This window comes from Protopterus annectens, chromosome 1.part0 (genome assembly GCF_019279795.1).
Source record: "Protopterus annectens isolate FY-2018-M chromosome 1.part0, PAN1.0, whole genome shotgun sequence".
Classification (NCBI taxonomy): Eukaryota; Metazoa; Chordata; order Ceratodontiformes; family Protopteridae; genus Protopterus; species Protopterus annectens.
Genome location: NC_056725.1, coordinates 1,884,458,885 through 1,884,484,348, shown reverse-complemented (window position 1 = coordinate 1,884,484,348; position 25,464 = coordinate 1,884,458,885). Strand labels below are relative to the sequence as shown.

Below are 25,464 nucleotides of genomic sequence, written 5' to 3'. Positions count from 1 at the left end.
ATTTGCCCTGAATGCACTTCCCTGCCAGGTGAGCCCCCCCATGCATAGTCTGATGCATCTGTTGTTAGGGTTTGGGCGGTAGGAGGTAGAGTGAATGGTAGTCCCTTGTTTTGGTGGCAGGCCTCTGCCAACCAAAGGAATTCTAACCGCAGGCAAGGTATGATAGGAATCATTGCTTCTAGATCCTGAGAATGTTGACACCATAGGCTTTTTAGATAGCATTGTAGTTTCCTCATATGCAGCCTTGCATATGGAATTAGTAGAATGCAAGCGGCCACGAACCCCAACTCTAGCAGTATTTGCCATGCAGATAGCAGGGTTTTTTGTGGCCACTAGTTTTGAAATAAGTTGTCAAATGAATTTGTTTCTCTAGTGTGAGGAAAGCCATCTGGGAAGTTGAGTTCAAGCTTGCTCCCACGAACATAATTTGTTGACAGGATACCAGATGTGATTTTTTTTGTGTTTATGGTGAACTCCAGACAAGTTAACACCTTTTGTACAAATCCACGGAAAACCAAATGTAAGTCACACAAAACCAGGAAGAGACTCCAAGACCGTCAAATGAAGACAATAATTCGATAAAAAGGCAATTCCTTTATTCGACTGTTAGATGATAAAATCCAAAGGTTAACAAAGTGAGAAACAGCAGTATAAGACAAAGCTTTTGCTTGGGTAATACCAAGCTTTATCAAGTCAAAAACAGTTTCTTTCAAAAGAAGCTACTGTTTAAATAAAAGTCTTAGTTGATCACATGCTTAATTACAGCTGGGTCTCATTAAAGAAATTAGAGGTGTCATGAGCAAATAAATAAGCAACTCAATCAAGTGAGCATAAAAAATGTTTGAAATCCACACTGCTTGTGACATGATGTAACTAATGTACCATGTTGGTACCTTTATAAAATTACATACATGAATTATTCAATAAAAGAAAAGAAAAAAGAAAAAGCAGTGTTGAAAATGTAAGTAAAAGTAGGAATAAAAATAAAATAAAAATAGGGATTGTATACAAACCAAATGGATTTAAAATCAGCAATATAGAATAGGCTAAAAATGTGTATATTACATTCTTGTTGATCATGTAGGAATGATAGCATAATACAAATAAATGGCACGCAACTGATAGGTTGTAAGATGTATATAAAATGTGTGTAAAGTGAGGTATGAGGTGGTAATGTTGTAGAAAAACATGTTACAACCTGGCTCTTCTGAGCTTCAACGCTAAGCCTATGCTAAGTGTACCATTTAGCCCCGGAGGCCTACCTGCATCTAACCTGAGCTGCCAAATCAGCTCCCTGTATTCCAGGGTAGATTCCCAATCACCTCCTCTAGTACTGGGGTTCACTTGCTCAAGAATCATGAAAGAGAGTTTGTAATTATGACATGTGAGTGAATGTTTGAAAAAGGCATTACTTTCCTTTTTCTTTTCAATGTCATAAATATGCTCGTACAACCTTTTCCTGAATTCTCTCTGTTTTACCTATGTAAAAGGCACCACAGGTGATGCAGAGCCCAATGTAGACCACTCCTTTAGTTGCACATGAAAAATGGCCAGGAGATCTGATGTGAATGTGTCTAGATTTTAGGTAAATGTGAGATTTGTTTATGATAAGAGGACACTGCTTGCAGGCACCACATTTAAAGGTGCCTTTGTTTTGTTGTAGGTTGTGAGTAGTTGTTGTAAGTTTCTTCTCAAAGATTTCTTTGAGGTTTGCCCCTCTTCCTAACAAAATTGGGCTTGGCTGGAATAATGTTCCTGAAGTCATCATTACCAGCACAAACCAATATTTGGAAACAATGGTTTCAATTTGTTGGAGTTGTCAGAAAAGGTGTAGATGAAGTTGCCATCCTTCTCTTTGTTTTGTTGTTGTGTGAGGTTGGGAATCTGCACTTGTGTGCGTCCAAACAGTGGAGGGTATAAAGTGTCTCTTTTGGTTAGAATTTCATCCGTTAGAATTGAGCAAGTTGACAGGGTAACCTCTTTCAATGAACATACGGTGTAGATTCTGGATCTCCTCTAAGAAGTCGAAGGTCTGCTACACATTCTTGATGCTCTTATAAGTTGTCCCTTTATTATACCTTTCTTTTGATGAAGCGGTGCTGACTCTCATAGTGTAGTAGAGAGTTGGAGAAAGTGGGTTTCCTGTAAACCTTGGAATATAATTCCAAAGATTGAGGGTCCCTGTGAATAGTGGCGTCAAGATAGTGCAATTCTTCATGGCTAATATTGTGTGTGAAGGTCAAGAACTCCGTAGTGTTATTGATGTGTTGCAGGAAAGCCGATAACTGGTCCTCAGTGCCTTTCCAAATGAGGCAGATGTCATCAAGGTATCTGCAGTAAAAGGTGAAAACTGTGCCCAAGTCGTGCCAAATATGTACTCTTGCTCCCATCTGTGTAGTACCACGTTGGCATAATTGGTGCAAGAGGCACCCATCGCCACTCCTTTTAACTGCTTAAATAGTTCCCATTGAAAAAATATAGTTGTTGTTTAAAACCATGTTCATCATGTCAATGATTAAATTGATGAAGTTGTTGCCCAAGTTGGTTTCTTTGGTGAAAAAATCAGCAAACCATTCTAACCCTGTAGTGGGGAATGCTTGAAAAAGGTCTTTAATGTCAATGGTGACCAAAAGAGAGGGGCAGTTGGTAACAGGAAAGCTTTAAGAATTCCCATGAGTCTTTGCACACATGAGTAAATGCATGAATGTGTTGTTTAGTAACATAGTCAATAAACTTGGCAATGGGTTCAGTCACCACCTGCACCCGAGACAATAGGTCTAAAATCAACGGGTTGATACCCTTGTGTGTCTTTGGGATTCCAAAGATGACCGAATAGTTGGTTTATTAACAATCAAAAATTGTAAAGTTTTCATTTATAAATCCCTGCAATAAGTTGTCATATAAGGAGGATTTGATTTTTGCAAGTGCGATATTGTATTAGTTCGAGAAATGAAACTATACTGGGTATCATCATGTAAAACATGATGCATACTGGCTTCATAAGCGGACTCATACATGAGAACCACACCACCACCTTTATCAGGTTTCATGATTCTGATGTGTTCTTCAAACAATTTGTTGATGTATTCAAAATGTTCAGTATTCAAGTTGGTTAGGTGCGGTCTCGGGGGGTTACCATACATGTTTTGCAAGTCCTGTTCAATTAGTTCCTCATACAATCTGAGAAGTGGATCGTGGGGGGATTGAAAATGCTTTTCCTACACAATCCTGTAGGTTGCCAAATTTGTCCTTTAAAAAAGTGTTTGAGGTTAAGTCCTCTGATAAATAACTTGAGGTCAACTAATAACTGAGCCAAGTTTGCTCTGTTGGTGGGGACAAAATGAAATCCTTTGGTAAAAGATTGAAAGCTGTGTCATTGACTACAAGGTCTGTGTAGTTGTAAATGGTGAAATCATTTCTCCTAAAGATAGTGCAGTTGGCATGTTAGGTTTGCAGTGATATTGGTGCTAAGCGGGACAGCAGGGTACATAAATTCAATGCTGGGGCAGATTTGATCGGAGGAATTTGCAACATCTTGAGAAATATTCTCTAATATTGTTTGTTCGTCCACCTCCACCCTGTTCTCTGTGGTTTGGGACCCCATGCCCGGCCTCCGGGGTGTATGAAAAATCCTGCTCACGTTGCCTTTTGTCTTTTTCAGCCAAACGCTCACTTCTACGTGGAGCATGGTGGGTGTCTGGCTGAAAAACATCATCTCCATCATTGCCACGGGTACTAGTTAATCTAGCAGTTTTAGAAAATTTGTTATGACAGGGATATGCTAAATCATTCCTATATTCATGTAAATCCTCTCAAGCTTTCTTATTTTTCGATTCATAATTTTATTACAAAATGAATCAACATCATCAAACACCTTATCATATTCGTGTTTGACCGTGGAGAAGTGGTTGTCAGAAACAACCAACTGATGTAAAGCATTCAGTTCAGTGTTTAGCATGTTAGCTTTACTTTCATATTCTGCAATCATTAGCTTCATAATTTCAATCCCTGCCTTGTCAAATATGTCACACATTTGTCTGTATTGTGCAGTGCCATGTTTAACGTAATTTGGAAATTTAAAAAACCGTAAACCCTTGAATCGTTTAACATTAACACATTCATACAAGTAGTCTATTTCCATTTGGTTGCTTCTCAACCCATACAATTTGTTTTTAAAGTCATCAAAATCCCCTTCAATTGAGGTAGAATTATTGGAACGAACAGTACCTTTTTGGAAATTGAAGGGTTTGTTGTACAAATGCCAGATGATTCAGAAGTATGTCCTGGCTTTTTGCCTGAATTAGACAATCGGCCAGGTATGGGTAAATTTGAATATTTCTTTGCCTGCAAAATGCAGTGACTGGAGCTAGGCACTTTGTGAATACCCTGGGCGCAGTAGATAAGCCAAAGGGCAGTGCAGAGAACTGATAGTGCATGCAGCCTGCTTTGAAGCGTAGGTATTTTCTGCAAGATTCCCTGATTGGGATGTGCAGGTAGGCGCCCTTTAAATCCAGTGTTGCCAACCAGGCATCTTTGCCTGTCATGGGAAGCAACTGGTGAAGAGTTAGCATCTTGAATTTTGGAATCACCAAAAAGGTGTTTAGGATAGACAGGTCCAGGATAGAACGCCAGTTGTCGTCTTTTCTGGGTACCAGGAAAAGTCTGGAGTAGAAACCTTGCCACTTTTCCTCTTCTGGTACAGTCTGAGTAGCCTTTAATCTTGAGAGAGTACTTGCTTTTGAGCCTCTGCCCACTGATTTGAGGGTAGATCTGGTCAAACATTTGGGGTTGGTAACATGTGGAAGTGAAGTCTGTATCCTTGGGAAACTATGTTTAAAACTCATTTGTCCTGGGTAATGAGTTCCCAGTTTTTTTGCTTGCAGGGAAATCTTTCCCCCTAAAGGAGCAGTCAGTTGAGAAGTGCTTGGAAGTTTTAAAGTTAGGCCATTGATACAGCTTACCATGGGGGGAGAGTCTTACTACTCCCAGATTTGGAAGTGGGAGCTCTCCACTGCTTAGTCCTGGGTGTATCCTGGGACTGAAGCCTGGGTGTTCTGCTGGTTTTGGGTTTGCCTAAAAGAGGCAGGAAAGGACTAATCTTTTGAGGGCCAATGCCTACTAAATCTAGGAGGCTGCACTTGTAAGAAATCTTTAACTGTTTGCATAGATTTAGCGGTTTCCTCCATCGTTTTAAGAACTTTTTCTGCTTTGTTGCCAAACAGGCGGTTCTGATTTAAGGGAGCATCCATCAATTTAGTTTTAACATGATCTGGTAAAGAGTGCTCCTTAAGCCAAGCATGTACAAACCCAGTGACAGCAGCCCTGCTCTAGTGAACCAAAACCACATTGCAAAGTATGTTTTCCAACCTGTTCAGCAGAATGCATTAAATCCTGTAAATCCTTATTTTCAGAACAATCAGGAATCAACATAATTTTCTGTTTAAGCAATCCAATAATATGCTGCTGATACTTTAACATATGAAACTGGCAATTTAGGGTCCTGATGACCGAGGTTGAAGAGGTGTATACCTTCTTACCCCATCTATCCAGGGCCCTGGAATCTCTATCAGAGGTGGTAGGATGTTTGGCAGTAGTAGCCTTAATGCCCTTGGGTCCATGTGAAATGTTCTCAGGATCCACAGTAGGACTTTTAAAAAGGAAGTTGTGAGAATCAGGAACCCTATGATATCCATCAGGTTTTCTGGGAGCAGGAGGTAAAGAGTCAGAGGCCAAGCTAGATTCTTGAAAAGGCATCGTCAACAATGTCCAGCACAGAAGGGATAGCTGAAGGCCTGTGTTGGGGCAAGAGTAAAAAATCTCTAAGCCTCTTTTTAGAATCAGAGTAACCCTGGCTTTCCCAGTGAAAATGCTCCCTAAGAGTACGCAAGGTTTCACCAAAAGAAAAATACTCTGGGGGAGAAGCAGAGGGAATAGAGTCCTCTGCATCAGAATCCTCACAGGTAGATAAGGGTAAATCCTGGTCATCAGAGGAGACAGAAATTTCAGAATCCTGGTCAGAAGTATCATAAGCAAATTCAGTCCTAGAGGGGGAAGGCTGTCTTCTCCTGATTAAAGTAATAAGGTCTTCAGTCATTCTTATCATTTGTTTTTTAGGCAGAGAGGCCTGACCATGCGGTCTGGGCATCAGTTTCCTAGGCATGGTTCGAGTTTTAGGCCTAGAAGAAGAAGATGGCGTCAGTTTAATATGCAAGTCAGTAGGCCTGAATACACCCTCAGAAGCCAGTGCCTGCACAGCGGCTCCGGACCCATCCAAGGTAGAGACATCCGCAGGTTCCACAGTTGAAGCATCTTGCGGCATACCGGACACCGAATGGGTCTCAGTAGAGGCCTGTGAATCCAAAGTAGCAGGTATCAGGGACTGCAAAAGCACCTCACTGAGTACCGGCGAACTGGCGACTAGCTTAGAAGCGTCGTCGGCAGCTTTGGACCTAGGCGGCCTGTCTCTGTCTTTATCTTTGCGTTTTTTCAGAATGTCGATAGTCTGGTGGCTTACTGAAGACATATCTGGATAATTGAACAGAGTACTGAAATATTTAGAAGCAAAAATGTACCGGCGATGAATAGTTCGTGGTTTAAATAAGGCACAAAACCGACATTGAGGTACATCGTGGCCAGGGCCTAAGCAAGGAATACAGTATGAATGAAAATCTTTATGAGGTATTTGCTTTCCACGAGAAATACAATTATTGACTTTTACTGACATCGGTTTAGAGCAAGAAAAAGTTTCCCCAACGAGGTACTTGGCTTTAGTTGAAGACTTCGGTTCTGAAACTCCAAAACGAAAATTTCAGGAGTCGGCCGACCTGCACTTGCGAACTGCTTCTGCTTCAGGCACCGCACAGCAAGAAAACTGATGTAATGGCGTCGGCTGCATGCTTTACATCCCTGACTACCTGACGTCACGGAAGATGAGACAGCAACCGAAGAAGGACCCAAGACTTTGATAATCAGGCCGATTGAGGGCTACTGCAAGCAGATAACCCAAATGTGATGACTGCAACAGTGAAACACAAAGAACATCAACCTGAAAACCAGCAGCTCACACACACTATCAGATTAGTAGTAGACACGTCACTGTAAATATACACATTCTTCATGTAGCCAACATACAGCTGAACGGGTACTGACAAAGGGCTACAGACAGGGCACACAAAGAGAAAAAGCAGAGTAAGGACTGTCACTCCACTAATGAACCCAGGACAGGCATGGGACTTCTCAAGGGCATCTGATGTGTCCGACATCTGTGCTGGCTACCCACTCAGACTGCCGATACCACTAATGTCTCACAAACTCCTTCAATGTCAGCAATCTGCCTTACCTCTGCCTTTTCTCTTTACATGTGTCCAGTCAGCAATGGATTAAGTGATCAAGGATGGAAGTAATGTAATATTTCTGGCCCTGACCTACATATATTTACTGTACCAGAGTGGAGGGAGAATGACAGGGCACTTCACAAAAGAAAAAGACGTACCCAAGCCACACACTTTTTGCAGGTGGCTTTTCGGGAAGGGACTGAAGGCTTCAGAGTGGCAGCCTTAAAACCATACATATCCAGGAAAGCAGCCCAGACGGACTGGGCTGAAGAGTCTCCAAGTTTCCCACTACCATCCAGGATGATCCTAAGATTCACGGTGTCGAGGTACGATGCCTACTGATGCACAACACCATCAGATTGGCAGTAGGCAGAAATCACTGTGAGCAGATACATTCTTGTCTTAGTCGAAATACTGCATGAGTGGAAACTGACAAGGGGCTACAGACAGGGCACATATAAAGAGAAAACGTAGGGTAAGGGACTGCCACCTTCACTAATGAACCCTGGACAGGCATGGGACTTCAGTGGCACTTGATGGCATCTGATGTGTCAGATACCTGTGCTGACTACTCACTCAAGACTACTGCTACCACTACTGCCTCATGACCTCCTTCAGTGCCAGCAGTCTGCCTTACCTCTACCTTTTCTCTTTACATGTGTCCATTTAGCAATGGACATAAGGGATTAAGGACGGAAGTAATGTAATTTTTTCTTGCCCTGACCTACATACATTTACTGTATGAGTGAAAGGAGAGCCACAGAAAGAGCACATCAGAAAAGAAAAAAAAAAATACCCGGACTCTCTCTTTTTGCAGGCGGTCTTTTGGGGAGGGACTGAAGGCATCAGAGTCACACCCTTGAAACCATGCATATCCAGGAAAGCAGCCCAGTGGGACTGAGCTAGAGAGTCTCCAAGTTTCCCACTGCTATCCAGGATGATCCTAAGATTCATGGTGTTTAGGTACGACACCCAGTGACGCACACAGTATTCTGCACTAGAGCTGAAGAGTCTCCAAGGTCCTCAGTGTCATATAAATACATATCTTGAATTGTCTTGTGCATCACATAAATGTGCCTTTCCTGCTGTCAGCAACCCACAATTACTTTATGGCCGTAGTACTCGTCGAAGCATTCAATGTACAGGTTTGATCTTGCAAGTCGGGCATCCTCATGATGGCTCAGCACATTTACCCTTGCTGGCACAGTTTTTTCATCTTGAGTTACGCCATTTCACCGGAAAGTGTGAGCCATGCTCAAATAGGCTCATGAGCTCTGGGACAGTAATGTCTGTGCATCTTTTCCTCTTCTTGTAACTGGCAAGGAGGTGCAAGCCTAGGTTCATTTGAAACTGTAACTGTGTTGCTGAACAGCATGTCCAGAGTGTGACAGATGCTGGTGGCTGTTACTTTCATGAAATACAATGAAAGCATTGATTATGGCCACATCCCACAAGAACCAGAACAAGTACAGTCACCATCTGCGGGCCTTTCTGGCAGTGGGATACTGTATCCTGAGCTGATCTGCTCGGTCCACCCCATTCATGCAAGTGTTGTACATGTTTACCAATGCCTTTGTTTCATCACACTTTCTCCTGCATGTGCTGGAGACTAAAAAGGTTGGGTTACTGTTAATTGACAGGAGGAATACTGGGTTGCTATCCTTCCATTCAGTAGTCAGCAGGGGTCCACTCTGCAACTGCTTGTAGTACCCTCGAGGTGCTTTTCTAATGGCCTGTCTGTTGAATGTTAGAGGCCATCCCGATCTACTGGTGCATATGGCTCCACAGTAGTATAGACCATCTTGCAGCAAATGCTGAGCCAGCGGAACAGAGGTAAAGAAGTTATCAATGTAAATGTGAAGCTTCTTGCCAATCATTCCCCTTGTTAAGTCAACCACGACTCGGTGTGCCACCCTGACCTCTGTATTCTGCTCTGCTTTTCCAGTGTATACCTGGAATTCATGTACGTACCCCACTGGTAGAGTCTGCCAACACCCATACCTTAATGCCATACCTCTCTGGCTTAACAGGCATAAACTGTCCGAATGTCAAGCGTCCGTGGAAGCCGACCATGGCTTTGTCTACAGCCACCTCACGATGCACACTGTACTATGCCCTGCATGCATGGAGTACTGCATCCAGTAGTGGCCGTACAGGATGTAACTTGTCATGACCCACAGAGCCCTGTGGCAGGCTCAGGCAGTTGTTGCAGTGAACATACTGCTGAATTTTTTTAGACCTCTCTCGGGTCATGTACTCAGCTATCGAGAAGTGACCATATACATGGTGAATTTTCCAGTACTGCCTGTATTCAGGAACATGCACAATACACATGTATATTCAGACACCTATAAATGTGCGTTGTGTCTCCTGGACAAACAGGACTCCACCGCATATCAACCTGGCCTGCCTCTGTGCAGCCTAGCAATTGGTTTCATTGGCAGTAAGGATGTACAGCTCCTCTGGGAACATCAAATTCATGAAGTCCATACCTGAGCCCAAGTTGTTTTACAAGTCCTACTGGCCCCACAAAGTCATCAATGTGTACTGCTGTGAGGCATTTCTCCCATGTGATCTTATGTGGGTATGCTCGGCATACCTTAATGGTTTGCCTGGAACAGCTGGAAATGGATGGTGCTCTCTCGTCAGTGTCAGCAGCAATTGTATTGCATGAACTTCTTAGTGAAGTGCTAAAGTACAGTTGTGTACACTTACCATAAATGTAGATGTTAGAGTGTATTCACTGTTGCAGTCATAACATTTGGGTAATTTGCTGGCAGGTTGCCCTTAGTCGGCCTGAATTCCAAAGTCTTGGGTCCTGCGTCGGTTGCTGTCTCGTCTTCCATGACGTCAGGTCATCAGGGGTATAAAACAAGCAGCAGACGCCATTTTCTTTAGTTTTTCTTGCCCCAAATGTCAGGTGCCCCCAAAAGGGGGATGGCGGGCGGGTAACCTGGACTGCAACAGTGAATACACTCGAACATCTACATTTAAGATAAGTGTACACAACTGTACTATGTTCTTCGTGTTTCACTGTTGCAGTCATTACATTTGGGTAGAGTCCCAAAGCTATGGATGGGAGGCTGGAGCTAAACAGCATTAGGGGCTGCTATAAGGCCCTGTAGAACTGCAGTGGCAAAGCCTGCCCTGGACTTAGAGTAGAGAGGCAAACGATAATGCTTTGTAAAGGTGTGAACAGAACTCAAGTAGCAGCCTCTAGAACGTCTTTGGTTGGTACTCCTTTGAGAAAGACTGCTGATGTTGCTGCAGCTCTGGTGGAATGAGACCTAATGCCCTTGGGCACAGGTTTGCCATGGTGTAAGTAGCAGAAACAAATGCAGTGACTTATCCACTTTGAAATAGTCTGCTTTGAAGTAGCCTTTCCTTTTGATCCTGCAGCATATGTCACTTGTAACTGCTCAGTTTTTGTTAGAGCTTTAGTACTGCTCAAGTAGAATCTTAGCTGTCTGTGTACATCCAATGAATGCAGAATCCTCTCCCCCTTGTTCTGCGGATTTGGATAAAAGGTTGGCAGATGAACAGTTTGGTTAAGAGCCACACTGGAAACCACCTCAGGCATAAATGAAGGACTGGCCCTCAGGGACACCCTGTCTGGGTAAAAAAATATAAAAGGCTCCACAGCCATGAGGGCCTGTAGCTCTGAGACTCTTCTTGCTGAAGTAATTGCCAGGAGCAGAGTGGTTGTCCATGATAAGAACTTTAGGTCTGCAGTAGCAGCTGGTTCAAATGGAGGCAGGGTGAGCTTTTCCAACACATTATTGAGGTCCCATGCAGGAATTGGTGATCTTCTGGGAGGCCTTAAATTTTTGGCCCCTCTAAGATACTGCTTTAGTAAAGGATGAGAAAAGATTGGTGGCTCTGCATTGTTAATGAGCCGAGATGGCGGAAGCATGGATTTTTATTGATGAAAAAGATAGGCCTTTGTCAAGCATCTCAGTCAGGTATTGCAAAATCTGAGGAATATTTGGCTCTGCTGTATCAGTTCCTTGTGCTTGGTTCCAAGCACAGAATCTCTTCCATTTATCAGCATAAGATTTTCTAGTACTAGGCCTTCTGGTTTCCAAAATGACATCCATCACAGCTTTACTGAGAGGTGCGGTTTGAATAATTACATGATCAGCCATGCTGCCAGGTTCAGTGTTTGGAGCAGATTAATCAGGATTTGATTGTTTTGCTGGGACAGTAAGTGAGGTATTTGAGGTAAGTACCAAGCTGGGAATTGGGACATGTTCCTTAGGACTGGGTACCAGTATTGGCGGGGCCAGTCTGGGACAATTAGTATCATCTTTGGTTTCTCCTGTCTGACTTTTAGTAGTACCTTGGGAAGAGGAGGCAGGGGAGGAAAGACGTAAACTGATAGGTTTTTCCAACTGAAGGATAGGGCGTCCACTTTCCATGCTTGTCCGTGATAAATCCTTGTGCAGAATTTTTTCAGTTGATAATTTTGAAGAGAGACAAATAGGTCTATGTCCGGTCTCCCCCATTTCTTTATTATCATGCTGGAGACTTGTGATCTAGTTTCCACTCGTGAGGGTCCATAAGGTTTCTGCTTAAATCGTCTGCCAGAGTATTTTGCTTTCCTGGCAGGAATTGGGCTTGAAGGTGTACTTGGTAAGTCAAGGCTGTGTCCCACAGTGCCATGGCTAGTCTGCAAAGGAGGTAGGAGTGCGTGCCCCCCTGCTTGTTTATATAACACATCACCGTGGTGTTGTCAGTCTTTATCAGTAGTTGTCCTGGATGAAGTAAGTCCTTGAAGGCTGTCAGGGCATTTTGAACAGCTAACATCTCTTTTTGATTGATATGCAGATGCATTTGTTTTGGGTTCCATATGCCCTGAATGCATCTTCCCGCCAGGTGGGCCCCCCATGCATAATCTGAGGAGTCTGTTGTTAAGGTTTGGCTGGCAGGGGGTAGAATGAAAGGTTGTCCCATGTTCTGGTGACATGCCTTTGCCCACCATAGAAACTCCTGCTGTAGGTAGGGAATGAGAGGAATCCTTGCTTCCAGACTGACAATGTTGACTCCATAAACTTTTTAGGTACCACTGTAGTTTCCTCATATGCAGTCTTGCATATGGAATCAGTAGGATCCAGGATGCCATGAATCCCAAAGCCTGCAGAGTTTGTCTTGCAGATAACTGGGTTTTTGTTGCCATCAGTTTGAAGTAAGTAGTCAGTTGCCTTTGTTTGTCTGACGTGAGGAAAGCCATCTGGGCAGTTGTATTCAAGCTTGACCCAGGAATGTTATCTTTTCAGGGGGTACCAGTTGCGATTTATTTTCGTTTATTGTGTACCCTAGGCATGTTAGAAGCCTTTTCACAAATGCCAGGTGTTGAAGAAGAATGTCCTTGTTCTCTGCTTGAATGAGGCAGTCGTCTAAGTAAGGATAAATTTGTATACTTTTTTGTTTGCAAAATGCAATTACTGGTGCCAAACACTTTGTAAAGACCCTGGGCGCAGTAGATAAGCCAAAGGGCAGCGCAGAGAATTGGTAATGCATAGAGCCAGCCTTGAAACTGAGATATATTCTGCACGTTTCCCTTAGCGGGATATGCAGGTATACCTCTTTTAGATCTAATGTCACCAGCCAAGCGTTCTTGCCCAGCATGGGCAGGAGCTGCTGTAAAGTTAGCATTTTGAATTTTGGAATGTCCGGGTATGTGTTCAAAATTGATAAGTCCAGTACTGGGAGCCAGGCCTAGTCTTTTCTGGGTACCAAGAACAGTCTTGAATAAAAACCTCGTCATTTTTCCTGTTCTGGTACTGGCTGAATAGCCCCATATCCATGAGGGACGTAACCTGTTGCCCATTGATTTTTTGGCAGATTCGGCCAACCGTTTTCCATTGGCAGAGTATGGAAGTGGAATCTATATCCCTGAGATACTATGTTTAGCACCTACTTGTCCTGGGTTATTAACTGCCAATTTTGAGCAAAAAGTGCTAATTTTCCCCCCTAAGAGTGCTGCCAAAAGGTAAGTGCTTGGTGATGGCAATGGGAAGTCATTGAGACTGTTTTATGTAGGCTGCACTTTATCTCCTCCAGATTTGGAGGTAGAAGCATCCCATTGCTTTGACCTGTAAGAATCTTGTGCCTGGTACCTAGAACCTTTAGGGCGTCTGGATTTGCCCCTTTGAGCTCTGTTGGACATAGGAAAGGACCAATTTTTTGTAGGCCAGTGTCTACTGAATCTTGGTGGATGCACTTGTAAGAAGTCTTTTACAGTTTGCATAGACTTAGCTTTGTCTTCCATTTTCTTTAAAACCTCTTCTGCCTTAATACCAAACAAAGTATCATGCTGTAAAGGTGCATCCAGTAATTGAGCTTTAACATGATCAGGCAAATTTTGCTCTTTTAGCCAGGCATGCCTCCTAATCACAGATCCAGAAACTGAGGCCCTGCAGGAGGCCTCTAAGGAATCAAAACCACATTGCAAAGTATGCTTTCCAGCTTGTTCAGCTGCATGCAAGAATTCCTGCAATTTATTATTTTCTGCACATTCAGAAATCAACATAATTTTCTTTTTCAGCAATTCCATAACATGTCGTTGATACTTGAGCATATGAAACTGGCAGTTTAAGGCCCTAATTGCCAAGGTTGCAGATGTATAAACCTTCTTTCCCCATCTATCCAGTGCCCTTGAATCTCTGTCAGAGGGGGTAGGATTTTTTTGCTGTTGAGGCCTTAACCCCCTTTGGACCCTGTGAAATAGTTTCAGGGTCAGCAGCAGGGTTTCTAAATAAAAATTTGTGTGAATCAGGGACCCTGTAATATCTGTGTGGCTTGCTGGGAGCTGGAGGTAAGGAGTCTGGAGTCAAGCTTGACTCTGAAAACACATCATCCACAATGTCTAAAACTGGAGGTAAGGCTAAAGGCCTATGCTGAGGGAGAAGGAAATCTCTGAGCCTCTTTTTTTGATTCTGAGAACTCTCCCAGTGAAAATGCTCTTGCAAAGTATGCAAGGTTTCTCCAAATGAATAATCCTCAGGATGTGATGCAGATGGGATAGATTCCTCTGCATCAGAATCCTCACAGGGAGGTACAGATATAATTCCTGATCAGAAGAGGAATCAGAAGAAATAGAAACCTGATTTGAAGATTCATAATCAGTGTCTTGCCTAGGCCTCTTATTAGGAGGGGGTTGGGAACCCCTAATCAAGGTAATTAGGTCTTCAGCCATTTTGATCATTTGTTTTTTGGGCATAGAGGCCTGTGCATGTGGCTCATGCGTAGTTTTTTTAGCTTTAGAAGTTGCTTTTGTCTTTGATTTTGAAGCTGGTGTCGGTTTTATATAAAAATGTTGAGGCCTGAATATACCCTCAGTAGCCGGTGCCTGCTCAGTGGCTCCAGACTCATCCGAGGGAGAGACATCCGTGGGTACAATACTTTGAGAATCTCGTGGCGTGCCGGACTCCACATGGGTCTCGGTAGGGGCCTGCGACTCGAATAGTAGCAGGTGTCAGGGGCTGCGAAAGCTGGCTTAGGGGAAGCTTTGTCATCGGTTCTGGACCTCGACGGTCTGTCTCTGTCCTTTTCTTTGTGTTTTTTGGGTACTCCAATAGTCGGGTTGCTATCAGATGACATTTCAGGGTAGTTAAATCTGTTTCCAAAATATTTTGAGGCAAAAATATACTGACGCTTAACAGTGCGTTGGTTAAATCTAGCACAAAACCGACAGCCAGGCACATTCTGATCAGGGCCTAGGCAAGGAATACAGTATAAATGAAAATCCTTATGAGGAATTTGCTTCCCACAAGTAATACAATTATTAACTTTTTCTGATATCGGTATGGAGCAAGAAAAAAGTGTCCCCAACGGGGTACTTAGTTTTAGTGAAGACTTCGGTTCTGAAACTCTAACTCGAAAATTTCAGGAGTATGCCGACCGGCACTTGCGAACTGCTTCTGCTTTGGGCACCGCGCGGCAAGAAAGACAAAAGAAAATGGCGTTGGCTGCTTGCTTTATACCCCTGATGACCGGACATCATGGAAGAGGAGACAGCAACCAACGCAGGACCCAAGACTTTGGGATTCAGACTGACTGAGGGCAACCTGCCAGCAGATTACCCAAATGTAATGACTGCAACAGTGAAACACGAAGAACATCTGATGTTCCATGCTGAGGCACAACCATATCCTTGCTTGACAAAGAGATACTTTGACTCAAATCTAGTGGATTTTCTCCATGCCAATCCACATACTCGGGACTACTTTGAACCACATATACAGTCGAAGGAACATCCACATTCTTGTCAGCACTTGCACTGCCATGGAGTGTGGAGGACTTCCTAGGTCTGTCAGTGGTACCATGCGCATTCTTGAACACAGATAAAGGCAATTCATTAGTGTCAAAAATCAGACTGCACTGGGTGACCAGTGTGTGTGGCACCTTCCTTAGGAGTGCAAGTCGTACCTCACCCTCATTATCATGGTCAGTTTTATCATTAGTGGTCACATCTTCTGTGGTAAGTCATAGTGGTCTGCCAGGAATAGCTGGCACAGGGGCATCATCCGTACCACAGGCAATGGGCTTCTCACACAGACATGTGAGTGGAATCTTGTCTGTGTCATAACCTTCATCCTCACTCTGGTTGGCATTACGTGGTGGCTCAAGGTATATACCCGTGTCTGAACCACTGCTACAACCATTAGAGTCTGTTTCCTCACCCAACAGGTAAATGTTGCTTGCTTTCTCCTCAAAAGATGGCATCTTCGTTGGGGGACGTGTTGCTTCACACTTGAAATTACACCTGCAAAACACAATAGTATACAACATTCTGAAGTTACAAACCTGCACAGAGGCACTTGAAAAGCAACACACCAAAAAACTACATAGTATGTTCAATTGCAGTTGTTCACAAAAATATGAAGCATAACACCACAAAGGGTACTTTACTGTGTATCAAACAAATTGCAAAAGTGACACAAAAACAGGTGGGGGTGGCTTGAAATGACTCCACATAGGCAAAAACCCAAATCTTGCTTGTGCTTTCATCAGTGTGATAATGACTTCTACTTGTGTGAATTACAGTGACAGCTGCTGAGAGTTTTACGTGAAAAGTGACAATGACTCACTCCTATTTTGTAACTGCACTTACTGTTAATGTGATAATGACTTGTATTTCATTACTGCAAAGTTCTGCATGCACAGACAAGTGATAATTGCTGCACATAACCTGTTCAGTAGGCATTCATTATTTTACCTTGTGCAGGTGTTATGCAACGGATCTAGTTCATGTTGTCGTAAGCCAACAATATTAAATACAATATTGTCGGCACGACACTGTTGAAAGTTCAGAACATCACGCAGGTAAGGAGGAAAATTCCATTTACCTCAATGTAGTGCGGTCTCGGAGCTGGTATATTTAAAATGGGGGTTTGGGGTGCGGGGGGGGCTTGCCCCCTGCCTACGCTAGTTTATTTTTTGATTTTTTTTTTTTTACGTTATGCGATATTTTACTACTTCGATCAATAAAGCTCGACCTTTATTGATTCGATGTAGTAAAATTTCGATAACGTGATATAGACACTTATGCAACACAGAGCCATTAACATCTGTTAGGAGAAGACCAGAGTAATTCAGTTAAGAATAGTATAGCACTTAGATGTCTTCTTAATTTATTCTACCTCAATCTAAGCACTCTTTCTTTTTTCTACTTGTCTCTCTCAAACTTCTTTTACTTCCTTTACCCTACTCCACGTTTCCTGTAAATACTGATAAACAAGGTGTTTTCTAGCGGTCACCTATAAAACTTTTTTGCCACTTTGAATCTATCTGATGTTATGTGCCTGATTTTTCTGCAATTCTGAACACAACTGTATAAAAAAAGTGATTCCAATTCTACAATGTAGAACTGCTTGAAACTATAACACTGTAATTATAGCGATTTCTTGTGATATTCTTTGTAATATTTGTGTTACTTCTGTTATATTGTTACTTTTATCTTGAGCTTTTCCCCTCGGGTCTCCACCGAAAATAAGCCCCCTGGCTCAGTTGGACTAACCCAGTTAACAAATGACAATCAATCAAATCAATCAAACAATCAATAAATAAATTAGATAGATATTACTGAGCCCTTCCTCCCACTTAAATTTCACACATGACTGACAAAGTCAGGAATAATGCCCAAAATATAGGTAGCTGGATGCTGGAAGTAGTCTGAAAGCAAGAACCTTTATCTCACTGAGGCAACTACTGAATAGAATCGGAAACAGAATTAAAATCAGAAATGTCAAAGTTATTTGGTTGATCCTTGTAAGAATTACTTCCTTACCCTTATCCCACGAAGACAGCCACTGGGATACACAACTAAAACTAATGTCTTTTGGCTTTTCCTGGTTAGGGGTTGCCAGAGTGGAACTCCGGTCTGCTAATGATTGGCAGTGTATTTTTACAGTGCCGAGGTGCCAGCCCAAACCTCAACCTTCAAAGAAGGCGCACCCATTCACGCACGCACCTGCATGTCTTTAAACATCACTTGATCGTGGGGAGGACGTGCAGACTCCACACAGAAGGCACTCCAACAGAGAATCGAACCGGAGAACCTCTTGCTGTGAGGTGACAACGCTAACCGCTGCACCACCACGGCCCCTCACTGGGATACACAACTGATGGACAGATTAGTTTAAGCACCCCCCCCCCCAAAAAAAGAAAATGCACTACAAAAGAAAAATACACTTGTAACGATGTATTTCCTCGATTTCCTTAAGTTATCGGTGGTTTTTTTGTTCCCCCTTTCCTTACTCTATGTTACGCCTACCCTCTCATACAATACAAGTCAGGTGAAATATCCAGCATTATCTAGTAGAAAGATAGACAGAACATACGTGCAGAACCTTTGGATATACTTATCAGCACTGTTCCTGTTATCCAGCATTCTAACATTTCTGTAAACTAATTCTATGACAAATAAACTTGTCATACATTTCTTCCAAAAAAAAAAAAATTCACCTAAAGTCAACAAGTACTATAATTCAATACATACTTGACTGAAGATAAACAACCAACAGTCATAAAATAATGAAAGAAAATCATATACCAATAAATCAATACACACTACTATACATATTGAATTAAAAAAACAAAACAGATGGTGATGCTCTTCATAACAGCATAGAAAAAGTATAACTACAACTAAAGGAAAAAGCAGTGCATTGTATTAGTACATGTTACCATTCTTGTGCCCATTAATTGAAGCAGTTTGTTTTACAGTTGTGGCATACCATCGTGTCTACGTGCTATAGCTATCTGGTTAATGAGTCAAAAACATCTATCTTATGGGCCTTTTGAGTTACTAGAGTCGTGACCTTCTTTACCCATGTGATCCCTGCATCAATACTCAAATTTTTGGGGGATTTACATTCTCACAACTGTTGTAACCTGCAAAACCATCACTTCTTTCCCATATAAAGGGAGGTAGGACAGCATATCACACCTGTGAGCACCACACCTGACCGAGTAGGAAGGTTCCACCCAACACTCTCTTAAGTTCAATATGTAGGACCATATCTCTTGCACTACCAGCTGCAAAACCTTTGTAGGATAACTTCTCTCTTCTGTCTGACTCACAGAATAGAATTTTTGTTCTGCAACCCCGTAGAAAGCACCGTGTGCCAGGGACCAATAGCCATCCATCCAAAACAAAAGTAATATATATATATATATATATATATATATATATATATATATATATATATATATATATATATATAGATCTAGGACTATTGAATGAAAGTTCAATAGTCCGAATCCACAATCACCGAACACACTAACGAAAGAGCTTTCACCGAAAAAGCACGTTCGTTAAAGTGCATTTAAAAAAATATATAAAACATTACACTTTTACGTTTTTGCAGGGGGGCAAGTCTTCCTGCACCCCCCACACCCCCCCTACTTAAATATTCTCACTCCGAGGTCGCACTACAGTGGGGAAAAGGGAATTTTCCCTTATCCCCATTGTAGTGAGCTCAGAATAGGCATATTACAAGTGCCTTTCGGTGAAAAGCACTTTCGCACAAGTATGCCCGGCCGATCCCATATATATAGGTTCATTGATTAGTACTAGGCTAATTGTCCCTGTGGGAGACTTCAAATCCAGCCATCTACCCCACAGGAGAATCAAACCCCAAATCTTGTGTTTGTAAGCTAAACACCATTATGCCTACCTTCCACCCCCCAGTATAATTCAGAATAAGCTTCCTCACTTTTGCAGAGAATTGACAGAATTCCATATAAATTCTCCAGTGTCCGGCTATCCTTTAAAAACTGATGAGATCATAATCCTCTGGCCTCCCATGGCTTGTGAGATATAACAAACCCAAAGTATACTACTTTTCTCCAGTTGCATATCATTCTATGGGCATTTTTTGGCCCAGAAAGATGGATACCCCTTAGAGGCAAGTGCCAGTCCCTATACCTGTTCAGATAGAATAACTCATTTAACATTTGTTTACTGGGAAAGCCCGACTTGGAACAAAGCCATATCCAACACTATTACATCAACATCTTCTTATTTCTGAATACCCAATTATGTCTCTGTTGCTTAACGTTATGTAGCTTATGACATTTTTGTCTCTATATATTCAGGTCTCCAGTTATTCAGAAATGGGATGGCATGTAATGTACCTTATCGTTAACTGATAAGGTACAATACTGGTCACTTTCCTGCAATCTGTCATCGCTGGACACCCAGCCCTTTTGTTAATCCCTATAAGCTACTCAAACTCTAATGTCATTTTTATGTAAGGCTACCCTTTATCAACTTGCAAATATATATAAACTACAATAAATATGCCCAGAGATTACCTGACTTTGCAAATACCAACTTCCTAGTGCAAACTGTCCAAGCCTCAAGAGGGTTGTTAACCTCATGGATCTTTTCCTTACAAGCTGTTCCTCCTTTTCTACCCCACTTGTCTCCAACTCCCTGGTAAAATATGGGAAACTAGTTGTTAATTTCTCCCTCAATACATATATCCCCACTCATGAAAACACTAATATTTCAGGATTATTGTAAAGAGAACTCATTACTCCTTACAGAAATCTTTGACCAACACAAAGGCATATTCTGCTGAACAAACCCAATATGATGCTAAGCGTAGTCCTGCTTCTGTTTCGTTATGTTTACTTATGAATAAATATACAGAAAAGGCCATTAACGTGTGCCAAAAGAGCAATAAGAAATTATATTCAAAAATAAGTACTATAAAATGTCTCTACAAATAAACTTAAGAAAGAGAAAAAAGTTTTTGAGACTTTTTTTTTTTTTTAATTATCTCTCTCTCTCAGTTCAAAGGCATCATAAAAGTACTAAGCAAGACCATCATGCATGTAATTAGACCATACAAAGCCTGTTACGGGCTAAGAATTGCTATCTGTACTAAGATCAAGGCCATCCTCAGCTACATTAGGCAACTCACATGCAACACCCAGATCTCCAGTAGTGTACTCTACTCTGATCAAGGAACAATAGCTACTAATCCTGCTGATGAATTTAGTTCCCACCTCACACTCCTATACCATCCAGCTCCCCCACGATTTCCCTAATTGTACCACTTGGTATCACTTCTGATCAAGTGTTTTTTCCTCTTTCCAAAGATAAAAGCATTAGCATCATGGATTTTAACAACGTTGTAGGCTGTGTTCTTCCAAATATCAAACACATTGGCCACCCTCAACTAAATCTATTAAAAAAAGAAGCTATGTACTTACCATAACATTCCATGTGAGTTGTTCATCTCGCCTTCATTCTTACACATGGGTTCGGAGATGATCTATCGGCTCAGAGTCGGCCGCTTTACTAGCTGAAGATTTCAGAATAGCTCAAGGCCAGGACCCTATCCCATGATGCTCTCCATCCTACTTCAGATCTAGTTTGCTGAAACCAGCATGATCCATCCGGAGTAAGAAGTCCCAGAACAAGACCACCAGAACCCAAAGTCTACTCGTTCTTCGAGACCCTGGAGGGGGAAGGCGGGTGGGAATGTAAGAAAGGCGGCGAGATGAAAAACTAACATGGAACGTTATGGTAAGTACATAACTTCTTTATGTGAAGTTGTTCAATCTCGCCGTTCATTCTTACACATGGGTAGCGTCCCAAGCACCCTAATCCTGGGTGGCTCAACGGAGTAAATTCCTGAGGACAGTGGAACCAAAGGAAGCCCTAACCCTGGAGGCCCTGTCCACTTTGTAATGACTGATAAAGGTATGCGGCTTTGACCAAGTGGTAGCTGCACACATCATGTCCAAAGGCAATCAAGCCGCATAAGCAGAAGTGGTGGAAACAGCCCTAGTGGAATACGCCTTCACACCATGCTCTAATGTTTGGTTTGCTGAAGAGTATATAAATTTATTGCAGTCAGTTAACCATTTGGAAAGGGTAACTCTGGTGATCCTTAACCATTTGGAAAGGGTAACTAGAGACTGATAATACTTTCTTAGCATCAGCATGAGATACAAAAAGAGTTGGTCTGAGCTTCTAAATTCCTTTGTCCTGTCCAAATAGAAGCTCAATTGTCTTTGGACATCAAGTTTATGCAACATGTACTCCAACTTATTAGAATGATTACTGAAAAAGTTTGGAAGTTCGATAGTTTGATTCAGGTTAGTCTTGGAACACACCTTAGGAAGGAATGACGGATTCGTCCTCAGTGATACTCTGTCTGGGTGAAAAACCAAATATGGGGGCTTGATAGAAAAGGACTTAAAGCTCAGACACGCTACATGCTGAGGTAATGACCACCAGGAAAAGAGTTTTCCAAGAAAGACACTTCAAATGGCAGGATGATGCAGGCTCAAAGGGGGGAAGAATAATACGTGACAACACAAATATTAGACTACAGGGAGTAAAGGGTTGTCTAACAGGTGGCCTAAGATGAATGGCACCCTTCGGGAAGGCCCTACATAATCTGACAGACATCAAATTAGAACCTTCAGCTCCGAGGTGAAAATTCGAAATTGTAGCCAATTGAACTCTTCATGAAAAAGCTTAGATAGGAATTCTAGGATACTAGCAATCGGGGCAACATAAGGATCAATGTTATTCTGGGAGGCCCAAAAAGCAAATCGCTTCCATTTACTAACCTACAACTTTCCTTTTGATCAGCCATAGTAGACAACACCGAAAATCCAAAACTGAAAAAACTAAGAAATGCTAAAACTGACAAACCGCAGATGAAAGAAACAAGTTGGAGTAGCAGGACAGCAATAAATCCAAATAGCGTAGGTAATCTAAAAGTCCACTTGCGTTTATTTCAGCACAATAACGTTAAACACACAAAGCGTTTTTCGTCCCAGCAATGCCGGAACTTCTTCAGACAAACAACTTCCTTTCCCACTGTTGCCTTTGTACGGGTTAACAGCTGTCTACAATTAATCATGTTAAAACGCCCATAACAAATTGCATTCTTAACATAGGTAATAGTATTAAAATAGTAAACAATAAAATCATGGTGTACTAACAAACACGTAGGTCCTGTATTCTTCTTTATATAATACTAAGTTACATATAGCAAATAGATAGTTACGGTAATAAATACTTGATGTGTATTAACACCGTGGCTAAACACAGAGCCCATTTTATGTAGTTTATTTTTACATTTCTGTACTCAACATTTATCTAATAGCTCATAAATTCAAGTATATTGTAAAGTGTATAAAAAAGTGCTTTTAAAGTATATAATACCTCCTTATTAAAGTGCATGTGGTGCCATTCTGATTAAAAATAAACAAAAAAGTACAAAGATAATTAAATTAAATTCCCTTTACCTAATTGTTTTATAATCAGTTAGTAACCATAATATATTTGATAAATTATAAATTATCAACCCTGCTTAATTACTTAAAAACTAAAATGTAATAAAAAATCTATTAATATATGAATATAAAAATATATATATGTATAAAATGCTCCTAATCCATAGAAATAAGTAAATAAACTGTTTATTATTTAAAAATATTTTACTAATTTCTTAACAACCTATTTTATGAATGTATTATTTAATTTTACAAATAATGGTTATTTATTTATTGTGTAAATACTCTATAAGCTTAATGTTTAATAACCAAATTCATGCTAAATGTGTGTAGTCCTCATCTAAATAAACTTTTGATTTTAAGGATACATGCTATAGAAAAAAACTCATTCAGGCCCGGATAACTACAGGCCATTAATCTTATTTGCCATATAAGTTCACTTCTCTCGAGCTCAAGTTTCGATAAAATGTCATTGACAAACCCATATTTATTAGAATTTTGTACAATCTGGTTTATTACCATAAATTTAAATGTATGCCCTGGGTTCTTTGAGCAATGCCTAGCCAGGGCATTGTCATCTTTGTTTTTCGCTATGGCGTAATAGTGCTCATAGATCCTATCACGTAGTCGTCTATCTGTTTTGCCCACATAGAATGAGGGACACCTGGTACATTGAGCTAGATAGACTACTGCCCTAGAGTTGCAATTACATGATACATTAGCATAGAAAATTTCATTTCTGATGTTAAAATTTTCGGAAGTGTCTATGTATTGACAGTATTTGCAACTTCCACATTTAGTGGTACCTCTTTTAGTTTTCTTAATTTTGGGGTTTATTTCTAGTAACTTTTTTAAATTGTAACCCCTCCTATATGAAATCATTGGGCCAAAATTACAAATATGTGATAGATCTTTATCTAGAGATAAAAAACGCCAGTATTTTTCACTATTTTACCTATATTTAATGCCTCTGTACAGTAGGTAAATGTAAAAGCAATAGTGAAATCCTGTTTGTTTTCTACTAATTCAGTAAGTTCATGTTCGACAATGTCTGTGACCATGACATCTACTTGTTCTAAATTATTGTCACATCTTGGTAAGGAATTTGATCTGGTTTCAATATTTAAAATTGGTTTGTATATTCCCTTGTTTCTTTTCTCAATAACTTCCTGAAATATTACTTGCAAGAATGAAACCGGATACTGGGACGAAAAACGCTTTGTGTGTTTAACGTTATTGTGTCGAAATAAACGCAAGTGGATTTTTGAAATTACCTACGCTACTTGGATTTATTGTTGTCCTGCAACTCCACCTTGTTTCTTTCACCTACGGTTTGCCAGTTTAGCATTTCATAGTAGACAACACCACAGTAAACACTAATCTGGAGACAAAAGGATTACTGTACAACAGCAGCACACACAACACAGCAACTCTAGCTACAATAAACAACTCTGAGTTGTCAGACCTCTGAGCAACTATCAAACAATCTAATATACATCTAATTTTAATATCTAAATAACAAGCTAAACACATACTAATAGTATCAATACAACCACGCTAAATGGATAGGGAAAAATAACTAACGCACGGCCAAAGGCTTAAGACCAGCCGATCTGAAAAGTATGAAATCTCATCAAACTCTTAAAGCAAACAAAGGCTAACTAAGAAGTCTAACTGTATAAATAGTGATTCTATCAATCTATAAAGCAGAATGGTTAGAAAAAAAAACAGAAATTTTTTCACAAACTGGCCCAAGCTCTCCGACGCCCTCCGATCTGCTGCAGCGGCAAACTAGATCTGAGGTAGGATTAAGAGCATCATGGGATAGGGACCTGGCCTCAAGCTACTCTGAGATATTCAGCTAGTAAAGCGGCCGACTCGGAGCCGATAGAAGGGCTCCGAACCCATGTGTAAGAATGAATGGCGAGATTGAACAACTTCACATCTATAAACTCTTCACAGGCTGTGTACATGAATCTTGGAGAACAATCACAGCTTTCCTTTCCACAAGTGTGGTCTCACAGCAAACCCTGGTAACTATAGGCCTACCAGTCTCACTAGAATTATTTGTAAAGCTATGGGACGCATTATGGCTGAACTAATTAACAAAATAGGTGACTTACTTTTCCCCAATCAATTTGAGATTTTTAAGGGTAGGTCATGCCCAAGTATGATTCAAAAACGCAAGAGCCAGCAAAACAGTGACAATAAGATTTATTATAGTAATATAAGGAGATGTTTGTTCTCCTTGGAGAAGGGTAAGGTAAGGTGGTCCACACAGCCTATCTAGACCTTGACATGGCCTTTGACACCATCCCCCACTCTGGAATCATAGATAAACTTACTAAGTTGGGCATTA

General features: G+C 41.2%; 1 protein-coding gene across 1 annotated transcript in view; it reads right to left on the bottom strand.

Annotated features, from left to right (window-relative positions):
- The window catches only part of NADK2 (NAD kinase 2, mitochondrial), a 1,215,936-nt gene that overhangs the window by 1,014,528 nt on the left and 175,944 nt on the right, over nt 1-25,464 (bottom strand). The window lies entirely within an intron of this gene.